Genomic DNA, 15512 nt, shown 5'->3' on the forward strand with positions numbered 1-15512 from the left:
TTTTACTTTTAGTATTTAGAGAAACAGATTCCATGAATACTCTATGTGGTTTTTTAAAGCAACTACTATTATTTTGAAAAATAGTCTATGTGCCTTCCAAATTACTGGAGAAAAACACTAAAACACAGTTATCGACAAGAAAAAAAAGAAAAACAAGTAAACAGAAAAGTCTGAGAATAAAAAATTATATGCAAAAAAAGACAATATGCTTGTTCTGAGAAACAGGATAGTGTAATGTTTAACAGCATAAGCTCCAGGGACTGTGAAGGTTTGAAATCTGTCTTGGTTTCTTCCTAAATGTATAGTCTTTGATACATTATTTAATCTCACTATGTTACAATGCCTTCATATGTAAAATAAAGGTAATAATAAAATATACCTTTACTTGTTTTTCAGATGATTAAATGTGTTTTGTGAAGATTAAAGCCCTTAGAATAGTGTCTTCTTTTCATTATCAGCACTTATTCTTGCACATAAAAGTACCAAATTAAGCACATGTATTAAAAAGAAAATTACTTTTAGAGTAAAAATATGATTACAAAAGGATTCTTTAAAGATTACATAGTTTACACAATGATAGAGTGAGCAAAGAAAGCAGAATATAAAGGTTTCAGAAAACAGGGAAACAACACAAGAGAAAGGTGAAGGCAATTAACAAGTTAACAAAGTTGCAGAGTTAATCAAGAGGCCTAAAGGATTACTAATCCATAGTGAGGGAGACAGAGAGGAATCTAGTAGAGACAACTCAAGGGAAAAAATATCTATTAATTATCTGTCCATTTTACTTTGAGGAAATATGTAAATGTATGATATGGAAATGCATGGAGAGACTGAGTCAAATTTAAAAGAAGCAGCAGAAGTAAAAGAAGAAGAGAAGGAAGAGGCAGAGGAACTAGACTAATAAAACAGTAAAGAAATGATTAATTCCAAGGGTAAAATAAATTATAAATGAAAGAATGTAATCATAGTATTGTATAGTACTTGACTAAACAGTAAATTGTATTAGGTTTACAATGAGCTAAAATGTTTACCTAACATAATATAGTATAAACAAACATATCTTCAATTTATGAAATAAGAGATAGCAGTATATTCATCTTAATTATAAATTAGTAATAGCAGAACAGATAGCTTCAAGAGTTGCTTCTTTTTACCATTAGGATTGAGAATAAGGAGAGCAGTAAAATTAATTGGGTCTTCAGTTATAGGGTTATCAGGTGGTCAAGCATTTCTTGTGGTGGCTATTACTAAGTTGTCCTGCCATACTTTCACGTAGTAAGGAGACAATAAGCCCAACCGGATTTAGACAGTTATTATTTACAGACATGGTAGTAGACAGAGCTGCTTTTTCACATCAGCTTCCCTTGATCCTAAATTCCATGAAGATGTGAAGGCAGACCAGGTGGGTGCTATACACACAGGGCTTCAATTTCATAGCAAAAGGACACTCAGCTTATGACAACTCCTTCCCCTGACTTTTCAAGGACTATTGTAAACCTGATCATTATTGCCTCTCGAGAAAAACATTATCTTTCTTACATTAAAACTTAAACAAATCTTTTAGAAGGAGGTGAGGGATAGATCTTTATTTTTACTATCCTGGAATGTCTCTACCAAGACATTCTCTATCTTTATTATCTTTTAACATAATAAATCTGAAAAAAAAGGCTTTTTATGCCTGAACATGAATTAACATGATTGAGAAATTTCTCCCAACAGTTGCTGCTGCCTTCTTCCCAGAATCTTTAATCATCATTCATAGTGATAAAATATTGTAAACTTCCTTCTGGAAATTTAGAATGATATAATGATATCTACTATTTCCATTTCTATTCAGCATTCTGAAGTTACTAGACAGCATAATAATAACACAAAAATAAACATTAATAAGAAGGTAATAAAAGTACCATAATATTTGATGAGATAACTGTCTAGGAAGATTATCCTAAAGGTTCTAGAGATGAGGTTTTAGAATAAAGTAATTCAACAAAGATGCTGAATAAAAATTCAAAACACAAAAATCAACTGAATTTCTACATATTAAGAATGAAGAGTTAGAAATTTAGAACAATTTTATTTAAAACTGATTCAAAAACAAAATGCAATTAGGGATAAATCCTATGAAAGATAAGCTAAAAATGGGGTGATGTGCCATATTCATAGTTTGAAAGTCAGTATTTTAAAGATGACAATTCTCCCAAGTTAAATTGTATTTTCAACCTTATCCCATACAAAATCAAAGCACTTTTTTTCCATGAAAAATTGTAAGTTGATTTTACAAAATAAATGGAAGTTCAGAGCCAAAAATAGCCAAAATAACCCGATGAAGAACAATTTTAGAAGAATTACACCATCAGACATGCAGTCTTAAGGTACAGCTATAGAAAATAAGAGTATAGAATCAGTGCAATTAGAGACAAAATAGTGAAGAATGAGAAAGAACAGAAAGACATGAAGGAGAATAGAAATAACTGCTTGTTTTAGTGCCATTGCAATGCACACAGGGAGAGAAACTTTTAAAGAAATGTTAATGAGGCAACTGAGTTTCCATATTGAGAAAAAAAAGAACTTTTATCTTTTCCTAAAATCATATGCAAAACTCAGTTCCAGACACATTTTGGGATTAAATGTGTAAGGTAACATGATGCAACTGGGAGAACAGTGAAGAACTTTGGGTGGGCAAAATTTACTGGAAGAAATCACACACATTAAAAAACTAGTAACCTGAGGAGATCAAGATGGAAGAGTAGGAGGATGTAGGGGAACTCACCTCCCACCACGAACACATCAGAATACATCTACCTGTGGAATAATTTTCACTGAAAATTAACTGGAAACTGGCAGAAAGACTACAACCAAGGCTATAAGAAATATCCACAGGGAATTGGGTAAGAAGGGAAGTCAAGCCATCAGGTCCGGACTTGTGACCCTATGAGAGGGCTCAGAGGAAAAGGGAGATTACCCGGGCAGAGATCCTCTCTGAGGGCTGAGCAGTTTGAACTACATATTGGCTTTGCCAGCCCTGGGGTCTGACACAGGGAAGATGAGCCCCCTTGGCTGGCTGGAGGGCTGGAGGGCTGGTGCGACTAACAGGAGTGCTGTGGGAAGCAGGTACTCTGTACATGAGGATTACATGTATACTTGCCTCCTGCAGAAACAGGTCGGAAATGGTGGATTGAAAAGTGCTGGAGTGGCTGTCTAGTCTCCCACTCCCCAGCCTGAGCCAAGCAAATGCTCCATCCCTGCTTGCTTTTAGACACAGCTCCACACTGGAGTGAAGGCTTGGCTGCAAGACACTGAGGTGGCTAGGACCTGAAGAGGCATCTGAGAAGTGGGGAGGCAGCCATTACTGGAGCTTACCCAGGCAGCTCATCACAAGCATCTCTGACCTCTACCTGTGGCTAGACCAGCAAGGCCTGTGCTGTGATACATGCCAAAATCCTACACAAGCTCTGCATGCCCTGCTGTGAAGCCCCACACCAGGGTGAGGGTAGCAGAGGCTCAAGGGGAGAGCTCATTTCTGAGGGACAAAAGAGGCTCAGAACCAAAGTGGTGTGTGAGTAGGGCAGGGGTTGCCATTACTAGCACTTACACAGGCAGCATGTCAGAAGCAGTCTAGGCCTTTGACCCAGGCTAGACCACCACAGCCTTTGCACTGACCCATGCTGAGTGCCCATGTCAACCCCTCTTGCTGCAACATTGCTTCCCTCTGAGGCGAGGATGCCAGTGCTGGGAGGGGTGAGAGCACACATTAAAGTTAATGGAACCAGCTCAGTCTTGACTCTCAGGACTTTTGCTCCACTAACCTGGGACATACCATACCCCCTGATAGGGCAGTGACAGCCACTGGGCAGAGGGGAAGCCTTGCCTCACCCCTGACTCCAGACCTAGCCCTTCCATTTCCAGCCCCACCTTCTACCAAGGTGATAGCTGCCAGCACACCCTAAGCAAAGACATGACTTGGGTTCAGGTCAAATCTAGCTCTCCCACCAAAGCCATTGGGCACACACAGACTGCAGAGGGACACTTCCACAAAAGAACATCCTTTTCAAGGTCACCACAGGTAACTCTTTCACCTAATTTCATAGAGACAGAGAAAGTTCAGCAAAATGAGAGGATAGAGGAATTCGTCTCACAAGAGAAAACTTCTGAAAAAATAATGAAACAGAAATAAACAATTTACCAAATAAAGAATTGAAAGCATTAGTAATAAAGAATGGTAACTGAATTAGGGAAAAGAATAGATGAAAAGAGTGATAATTTTAACAAGGAACTAGAAAATATAAAAATAACCAGTCAGACCTGAAGAATACAATAACTGAAATGAAAAAAAAACAAACAGTGAAACGAAAGAACAGCAGACCAGGTGATAGAGAATAATGCATAAGCAATCTGGAAGATAGAATAATGGAAATCATACAATTAGAACAGCCAAAAGAAAAGCAAATTTTAAAAAATGAGAATAGTTTAGGGTATCTCTGGGACAACATCAAGTGTATCAACATTTGCATTATAGGGGTCCCAGAAAAAGAAAAGAGAAAGAAGGGGTTCAAAAATGTATTTGATGAAATTATGGCTGACAATTTCCCAAACCTAGAGAAGGAAACAGATATCCAGGTACAGGAAGCACAGAAGGTCCCAAACAAGATGAACACAAACAGACCCACAAGATATATCATAATTAAATTGCAAAAGTTAGAGGTGAAGAGAGGATTCTAAAGGCAGCAAGAGAAAAACAAATAATCATATATAATGGGACTCCCATAAGGCAATCAGCTGATTTTTCTGCAGAAGCTTTGCAGGCCAGAAGGGAGTGGCATGATATATTCAAAGTGCTCAAAGGAAAAATCTGTAACGTAGGATACTCTACCCAGCAAGATTATAATCTAGAATTTAAGGAGAGATAAAGAATTTCTTAGACAAGCAAACTCTAAAAGAATTCATCAATACTAAACATATCTTACTCAATACTTTATATATATATAAACAGAATCACTTTTCTGTACACCTGAAACTAACATAACATTGTAAATCAATTATGCTTCAATTAAAAAAAAATACCAAACATACCCTAAAAGAAATGTTAAAGGGTCTTCTCTAAGTGAAAAAGAAAAGGCCATAAGAAGAAGTAAAAGTCTGTAGGAAAGGAAAAGCTCCACTATAGTAAAGGCAAATATGTAACAAAAGCTGAGGATCAACCACTTAAAGAAGCTACTACAAAGATTAAAAGACAAAATAGTATAAAATCAATAGGACTACAATAACCAGTAAAGGACTAAACATGAAGATGTAAAATATGACATAGAAAACACAAAATGTGGGGGAGGAGAGTAAAAAAGGTAGATCTTTTAGAAGGTGTTTGAACTTAGAGGACTACTGATTCAAACAAATAGGTATAGATCAACATATATGAACCCCATGGTAACCAGCAATCAAAAACCTGCAACAGATACACAAAAACTACAGAGGAAGAAACACAAGCATACTACTAAAGAAAATCATCAAACCACAGGGAAAAAACAAAAAGAGGAAGAACAGAAAAAAAAAATGAAAACAACCAGAAAACATGTAATAAAATGGTAGTAAGTATATACCTATCAATAATTACTTGAAATATCAATGGACAAAATACTCCATTCAAAATACATAGAGTGGCTGACTGGATAAAAAAAAATAAGACCCATCTATGTGCTGCATACAAGAGACTGACATCAGGCTGAAAGTGAGGGAATGGAAAATGATCACCCCAATGATCATAGCAGCATTATTTACAATCACCAAGATATGGAAATAACTTAAGTGTCCATCAACAGAGGAATGGATAAAAAAGATGTGGTGCATACACACACACACACACACACACAATGAAATATTACTCAGCCATAAAAAAGAATGAAATTCTGCCATTTGTAACAATGTGGATGGACCTAGAGAGTATTATGCTTAGTGAAATAAGTCAGAGAGATAGAAATATTCTATTTCATCACTTATATGTAGAATCTAAAAAACAAAACAAATATATGTAACAGAAACAGTCTCAGAGATACAGAGAACAAACTAGTGGTTAACAGTGGAGAGAAGGAAGGGAGAGGGGGTAAATAGGTGTATGGGATTAAGAAATACAAACTGCTATGTATAAAATGGATAATCAGCAAGGATATATTGTACAGTACAGGGAAATAGGCCATTATTTTATAATAAATTTAAATGGAGTATAATCTATAAAAATATTGAATAACTATGTTGTACACCTGAAACTAATATAATACTGTAAGCCAGCTGTACTTCAATATAAATATACATACATACACATAAGTAAATACATGCATACAATCAGAAAAACAGTAACCTAAAGGAAACACTGATCACCTGGATCCCATTATGGTGAAAAACCACTATTCATCAAAAGTAATCATGAAACTAGTGAAAAAGTAATCCACTAGGTAGAAGTGTATATATACATATATGTATATATATATATATATATGGAAATCAACTTGTATTGAGAATGCACAAATAAATTTTTTATTATTCAATAAAAATATAAACAACAAATTTGAAAAATGATCAAAAGACTTGGTAAGATTCTTCACAAGAGAAGATATCCAAATTGCTAATAAAGATATGAAAGGATCCTCAATTTTATTAAACTTTTGGGAAATACTAAATATCACTTACTCACAAGAATGGTTAAAATGAGAAAGATGGCCAATGCCACACCCTAAGGTAGTTTTTCCTAGGCCTCTAGGAGCACAAACTATAGAAACATCACAGAAATTTCAATTGTGAATCTTATGAATGTGAGATTCTCCTGTGTAGAAAGAAGAGTTAATCAGTAATCTTAAAAAATTAGAAAAAAAAGCAGAACTACCCTAGTGAAAACAGAACAAAACAATTAAGAGCAGAAATTACTGATGTAGAAGACAAAAAGACAGGAGAGGATCAATCCTATATATATATGGTTCACTGGGGAACAATACTAATAAAATTGACCAATTCCTAGTAAGATTGAACAAGAAGTAGAAGTTGAATAAACAATATTAAGAACGAGAAATAAGACTTTATTACATACACAGTAAAATTTTTAAAATATGCACTAGAAAGATAAACAATTAATTTCCAATAGTGATAGTGATTACCTCTGGGGAAACAATGGCATTTTTAGTGATATACAAATTCATGCTTATTCTCTATAACATACATTAATTATGAAGTAGTAATTAAAAATCACCAAGCAAATGGGCAGAGGTGTATATGTACCATTCCACATTTGAATTGGAATTCTAACTCCACTGTTAGAATAACCTACTATGTGACCTTGATCAATTCACTGAAGTCATAATTTCCCATCTGGATATGCAGATAATAATACTTATTCCATAGATTTGTTCTGAGAGTTAAACAACTTAATATATATAATATAATATTATATTATATATTATAATTATATATATATAATAATATATATAATATTTATCAATGGCTCTGGTAGATAGCAAAGTGTCAACAAAAAGATTCTAAGTACCAAATGATGCATGATGCATTGGTAAGATATATAGATCTTACATTAAAGGTAGAGAACACACAAATATTGAGAAAAGAGTAATTATTATGAACAAATGCTGCACAGAGAGCAGCATGAAAGGTCACCTAAACTCAGACTACAGAGATTGGAGGTGTAGCAATAATAAATAGTGTCTTCCAGAGGAATTTATATATACAATTCTAGGAGATAGAGGAGCTAGATCTTTCAGAGTACTGAATGCTATTTTACAGAGAATGGGCAGATCCAGGTTTTATATAGTCTGAAGCTTATACAATTTTAGAAAATATATATATATCTTTCCATCTGTTTGTGCCATCTATGATTTTTTTCATCAGCATCTTATACTTTTCAGAATATAGGTCTTCTGCCTCCTTAGGTAGGTTTATTCCTAGGTATTTTATTCTTTTTGATGTGATGGTAAATGGGATCGTTTTCTTAATTTCTCTTTCTGATCTTTTGTTGTTAGTGTATAGAAATTCAACAGATTTCTGTGCATTAATTTTGTATCTTATACTTTACTGAATTCATTGTTGAGCTCTAGTAGCTTTCTGGTAGAGTCTATAGGATTTTCTATGTATAGTATCATGTCATCTGCAAACAGTGACAGTTTTTCTTCTTCTTTTCTGATTTGGATTCCTCTTATTTCTTTTTCTTCTTTGATTGCCATGGCTAGAACTGCAAAACTATGTCAAATAAAAGTGGTGAGAGTAGGCATCCTTGTCTTATTCCTAATCTTACAGGAAATTCAGCTTTTCACTGTTGAGGTATGATGTTAGCTGTGGGTTTGCCATATATGGCCTTTATCATGTTGGGGTATGTTCCCTCTATCTATGCCCACTTTCTGGAGAGTTTTTATCATAAATGGACATTGAATTTTATCAAAAGCTTTTTTCTGCATCTATTGAGATGATCATATGGTTTTTATTCTTCAGTGTTAATGTGGTGTAGCACATTGATTTGTGGATATTGAAAAAACCTTGCATCCCTGGGATAAATCCCACTTGATCATGGTGTATGATCCTTTTAATGTACTGTTGGCTTCGGTTTGCTAGTATTTTGTTGAGGAGTTTTGTGTCTATGTTCATCAGTGACATTGGCCTGTAATTTTCTTCTTTGTGGTATCTTTGTCTGGCTTTGGTATCAGGGTGATGGTAGCCTCAGAGTTTGGAAGTGTTCCTTCCTCTGCAAGTTTTTGGAATAGTGTCAGAAGGATAGGTATTAACTCTTCTCTAAATGTTCGGTAGAATTTGCCTGTGAAGCCATCTTGTCCTGGACTTCTGTTTTTTTTGGGAGTTTTTAAATCACAGGTCCAATTTTAGTACTTGTAATTGGTCTGTTCATATTTTGTACTTCTTTCTTGTTCAGTCTTGGAAGATTTTACCTTTCTAAGAATTTGTCCATTTCCTCTAGGTTGTCCATTTTATTGGCATAGAGTTGTTTGTAGTAGTCTCTTATGGTCATTTGTATTTCTGTGGTGTTGGTTTTAACTTCTCCTTTTTCATTTCTAATTTTATTGGTTTGAATTTTCTCTTTTTCTTAATGAGTCTGGCTAAATGTTTATCAATTTTATCTTTTCAAAAAAACCAACTTTTAATTTCATTGATCTTTTCTACTATTTTCTTCATCTCTATTTCATTTATATCTGCTCTGATCTTTATGATTTCTCTCCTGCTATCTTTCAGTTTTGTTTGTTCTTCTTTCTCGAGTTGCTTTAGGTGTAAGGTTATGTTGTTTATTTGAGATTTTCTTGTTTCCTGAGTTAAGCTTGTATTGTTATAAAGTTCCTTCTTAGAAACGCTTTTGCTGCATCCCATGGAGTTTGGATCATCGTGTTTTTGTTTTCATTTGTCTCTAAGTGTTATTTGATGTCCTCTTTAATTTATTCAGTCATCCATTGGTTGTTTAGTAGCATATTGTTTAGCCTCCATGTGTTTGTGTTTTTTTTGTAGTTTTTTTCTTGTAGTTGATTTCTAATCTCATAGCATTGTGGTCAGAAAAGGTGCTTGAAATGACTTCCATTTTCTTAAATTTACTGAGGCTTAGTTTTGTGGCACAGCATGTGATCTATCTTGGAGAATGTTCCATGCACACTTGAAAAGAATGTGTATTCTGCTACTTTCAGATGGAATGCTCTCTCTATATATATCAATTAAGTCCCTCTGCTCTAACGTGTCATTTAAGTCTTGTGGTTCCTTATTGATTTTCTGTCTGGATGATATGTCCATTGATGTAAGTGGGGTGTTAATATCCCCCACTATTATTGTGTTACTGTCAATTTTTCCTTTTGTGTCTATTACCACTTGCCTTATATACTTTGATGCTCCTAAGTTAGGTACAAATATATTTACAATTGTTGTATCTTCTTCTTGGATTGATGTCTGGATCATTACATAGTGTCCTTCTTTGTCTCTTGTAACAGTCTTTATTTTAAAGTCTATTTTATTTGATATGAGTATTGCTACCCCAGCTTTCTTTTAGTTTTTATTTGCATTAAATGCATTTTTCCATCCCCTCACTTTCAGTCTGTATGTGGCTCTAGATCTGAAGTGGGTCTCTTGTAGACAGCATATATATGGGTCTTGCTTTTAGAAAGATATACTGTGATCTTGGATTGGAAGAATCAATACTGTCAAATTAACTATACCACCCAAAGCAATCTACAGATTCAATGCAATCCCTATCAAATTACCTATGGCATTTTTCACAGAAATGGAACAATCTTAAAACATATATTGAAACACAAAAGACCCTGAATAGCTGAAGCATTCTTGAGAATGAAAAATGGAGCTAGAAGAATCAGGTGCCCTGACTTCAGACTATACTACAAAGCTACAATCATCAAAACAGTGGGGTACTGGCACAAAAAACAGAAGTATAGATTAATGGAACAGGATAGAAAGCCCAGAAGTATACCCACACGTCTATGATCAATTAATCTACAATAAAGGAGGTAAGAATATACAATGGAGAAAAGACAGTCTCTTCAATAAGTGGTGCTGGGAAAACTTGACAGCTAAATGTAAAAGAATAAAGTTAGAACATTCTCTAACACCACACATAAAATAAACACAAAATGGATTAAAGACCTAAATATAAGACCAGATACTATAAAACTCCTAGAGGAAAACATAGAACACTCATTGGCATAAATCACAGCAAGATCTTTTTGGATCCATCTCCTAGACTAATGTTAATAAAAACAAAAATAAACAAATGGGACCTGATTAAACTTAAAAGCTTTTGCACAGCGAAGGAAACCATAAACAAAACAAGAAAATCTACAGATTGGGAGAAAATATTTGCAAACAAAGCGACCGACAAGGGATTAATCTCCAAAATATATAAACAGCTCATACAGCTCAATATCAAGAAAAAACAAACAACCCAATCAAAAAATGGGCAGAAGATCTAAATAGACATTTCTCCAAAGAAGACATACAGATGACCAAGAGGAACATGAAAAGATGCTCTACATCACTAGTCATTGGAGAAATGCAAATCAAAACAACAATGAGGTATCACTTCACACCAGTTAGAATGGCCATCATCAAAAAATCTATGAACAATAAATACTGGAGAGAGTGTGGAGAAAAGGAAACCTCCTACACTGTTGGTGGGAATGTAAATTGGTACAGCCACTATGGAGAACAGTATGAAGGTTCCTTAAGAAACTAAAAGTAGAGCTACCTTATGATCCAGCAATCCCACTCCTGGGCATATATCTAAAAACATAAAAACTCTAATTCAAAAAGTTACATGCACACCAATGCTCACTGCAGAACTCTTTAAAATAGCCAAGACATGGAAGCATCTTAAGTGTCCATCGACAGATGATGAATGGATAAAAAGATGTGGTGTATACATACACACACACACTGAAATATTACTCAGCCATAAAAAAGAATGAAATAATACCATTTGCAACAACATGAATGGACCTAGAATTTACCATACTATATGAAGTAAGCCAATAACATATGATATCACTTACATGTTAAATTTTAAAAAATGGTACAAATGAACTTATATACAAAACAGAAATAGACCCCCAGACATAGAAAACAAACTTATGGTCACCAAAGGAGAAAAAGAGGGGAGGTATAAATTAGGAGCTTGGGATTAACATACATATACCACTATATATAAAATATATAACCAACAAGGACCTACTATACAGCACATGTAACTATACTCAATATTTTATAATAACCTATAAGGGAAAAGAATCTGAAAAAAGTAGATATATATGTATGTTTAACTGAATAATTTAGCTGTACACCTGAAATTAACTCAGTATTTTAAATCAACTATACTTCAATAAAAATTATGTAATATAAGATTACATATAAAAGGGACTCTTTAGAATAAGTAAAATCACAACAAATTACGAATATTAAAAAGTTAGCAAATGCCCTAAAACAAAAGCATAATAAGAATTTTTTTTTTATCAATTGCTTAACACTTTTCTCTCAAATTATATTTACAGTTTTGGGCTGCATACTTTTTGATTTATTTTTTATAATGTGTATGAAAAACAGACACTGTGACCACAAAGAGACATGAAGAAACCTAAAAAAACTAAATTCCAGAAAAGGGCAAGCCCTTCTTGGAAGAGAATAAAGCACAATTCCTTTTATCCTTGGTGGAGGTAAAAGAGAAATCTGCCATATATGGGGTAAGGCAAAACCAGCTGAATATTTAACTAGTCTTTAATAGTTTTCAGCTACTAAATGATAGAGCAGTACACAGAGCTGAAATAACCTTATCTAAGTACTCCCTGCTTCCACCTATAGAAGACTTGGGTCAAGTAGGGATAATCTGAAAGAAATTCCTGAAGACACATTAGGCTTTTAGCTACTGAAGTCTGGGAGTGGGCCAGGAGAGCTGATGAAAAAAGCCTCTTTAAGCCATCTGGGCTTTTATAAAATATAAAGCAGTGGGGCAAAGAAGTGAGCTGAGAGAGACTGCCCAAAGGATACAAAGACAGAGTTGGGATCAGAGAGCAGAAAGTAGAGAGAACTTGCCAACAACCCACAAAACTGCCAGCCAGAATCTAAAGCAGACAGAGATTCCCTCATATGCAGAAAGCTGATGGATTCTCTGTAAAGGATAAAGAAATCTCTCAAACTTTGACAGTTCAAAGAAGACAAACCCTGCCAAAGAGAGTCCAAAAACAGCATTCAAACATTTTAAGCCAGTGGTCAACTGAATCAAGCCACATCTTTAACAAACCCAGGCAAGTTCAAGTGCAGATCAGATAAATTCAGTCCCCCACTGCAGCATCCTAAAAGTGATGTACTATTTCCTAAGGGTATATATTATTCACTTTGCTATCTAGTAGTCTTCTATATAAAATACCTGGCATAAATTTTAAATAGTATATGAAAATTATATATTGTATAAAAATTACAGACTATGTATAAGTTTTATTTATATATATGAAGAAGAAAATGTGTCTCATAATCAAGAAACAAAATAGTCAATACAAATAGACCAGAGATGGAGCAAATGGTTTTATCAGATGGGGTTTTAAAATAACTCCTATTATTATGATAAAATAGCTATAGGATGTATTTGAAAAGGTAAACTAAGTGAAGAAATGGAGGCTTTCAGCAGAGAAGTGAAACTATAAAAAAGACCAAATGAAAATTTTTAGACATTTACAAATATATCAGAAAGGAAGAGTTCAAGTAATGGGCGCAAGAGCAGATTAGACACAGTAAAGAATAAGTAAATTTGAAGCCCAATCAATAAAAAATTATCAAAACTGAATTTTTTTAGAAAGAAAAATAAAAGAACAGTGTGTCCAAGATATGTAGGACAGTATTAAATGGTCCAAAAAAAGTATAATTTAAGTCTCAGAAGGAAAGGAGAATGAATCAGAAAATACATTTAGAAATATAATGACACCAAATTCCCCAAATTTGATGATAGATATAGAATACAGAGTCGTGAAGATAAATGAAACAAGCATCATGAATTATTAAAAAATCACATCTAAGCATATTATACCTGAATTGCTGAAAAAAAACAAATCAAAATACAAAGTGCATATATTTATAAGCAACCAGAGAAAAAGAAACAATAATAAAAGAAACAAAACACTTAAAGGCCAATTTTTAATAGAAATAAACAGAGGGCAAAAACCAATATTTTGAAAGTTCTGAAAGATGAAAATGGTCTATCTAGAGTTCTATATTCAACTAAAAGTTCTTAATAAAAGAGAAAGTTATTTCCAGACAGACACAAATTGAGACAATGTGTTATCAGGAACACTAAGCTACATTAAAAGCTTGAAGAAGTTACTCAAACTGAAGTAAAATGTTATCTCATAAACGATAACTCTGTGAGAAGGAATAGAAAGCACTAGAAAAATAAAATATTTGTATAAATGTTTAAAAACTTTTTAGCACATTTAAAGGAGAAATAACCATTTATTTTCAGTTGGTAGAAGAAAAATATTACACAAATTTACAAAGGCAAAAACGTGAGGTAAATGGAATTATACTCTGGTAAGGTTATTAGACAGTAAAGTACTCTGTTATCATTTGAAAGAATATAGTAAAAAATTTAATATGCATATTTTATCATGTATTAAAATAGTACATATATATCTAACAAATGAGAAAAAACTAAGTTCTAAAAATACTTGTAATTCATGCCAAAGAAGATAAGCAAAGAAAAACCAAAAAGCAAGTGATAGACCTTAAACACAACATTATTAAAAACTGTAGGAAATATACAGAGGATAAACATGTCATTTGAAAGTCAAGGACTGTCAGACTAGGTAGAAAAGAATTCAGACACAACTATATGGTGTTTTTAAAAACTACTTTAAATATAAGGAATCACTGTGGTGGAAAATAAAAGGGAGGAAATAATATAACAAACATTAATAATAAAAAGTTAGCACAGCTCTATTAATGTGAGACAAAGTACCATTTGTCTGATTGAATTCAAGTGGGTATTTCTGGAGAAGAAAAGACGTATAGCATAATGAAAAAATGGTGAATCAATGAAGAAGGCATGATAATCCTGAGTGTGTACTTAATAGCAGTGTCCAAACACATGTAATGAATATTGACAGAATGAACCTAAAATAGAAAAATCACAATAATGGGAGGAAATTTTATTTAGTGTTTAATATAGGTGTGAAATAATGAGTGTCTGAGTTGGGGAGTAAATTTAACAGATTATGAGAAAATATTGCACAAATATGCAAGTGAGGTAGAGAATCAAATTTAAAAACTAAATTGTGGAGTCTAGATAATTACTGACAGAAAATACAAAATCAGGAAATAAAATCATATTAAGGACAACTGGCTTGGTTTTCAACCTATTGGCTTGGAGGAATAAGGAAAACACTTGATTTATATTAATTAAATTATCTTTTCACAGTTTGTGTAAATCAATATCTTTATTGCTCTGAAATATTGCTTATACTGATTGTAGTTGCAGATGGGGAGCTAAAGGAGAAATACATTTCTACCTGTGTGAAAAAATTTTACATTAACAATATCCAGATGGTTTATCTCAAATATATGGCATTTATGAAAACATAGGCTGCCAGTTTTAAATAATTTTAAAAGTAAATCATATTTTTGAACTAATGTAAATATTTAATTGATAATAAAATGATTGTTCATGTAAGTTAGAGGGATGGTAAGGTACTTCCATCTGGCTTGATGATATGTAGGTTAAAGCATGTGTTACAGTCTATGTTCTGGATGTTTATTAAGTTTCTTTTCTCACTTTTATTGATACTCCATATAAAAAACTCAGTATTAATATCATTGAGAATAATTGATATCATTGGTCAGATGTCTCAGAATATGGGGATAGGACAAAGACCTGGAAATGAAAGCAAAATTTCCCACTAAAAAATATTGTAAGCACACTGTCAGATACAAAACTGAAGGACATTACACTCAAGACATGGAAGACTCAATGTTTCAGCTTAAAAATA

At 33.4% G+C, this 15512-nt stretch overlaps 1 long non-coding RNA gene across 1 annotated transcript in view; it reads right to left on the bottom strand.

Moving 5' to 3' along the window:
- Positions 1–15512, bottom strand: part of LOC309622583 — a 315673-nt gene that overhangs the window by 202946 nt on the left and 97215 nt on the right. The gene's annotated exons all lie outside the window — the stretch shown is intronic.

The sequence above is a fragment of the Balaenoptera borealis genome (assembly GCF_965194805.1).
Source record: "Balaenoptera borealis genome assembly, chromosome: 2".
NCBI lineage: Eukaryota > Metazoa > Chordata > Mammalia > Artiodactyla > Balaenopteridae > Balaenoptera > Balaenoptera borealis.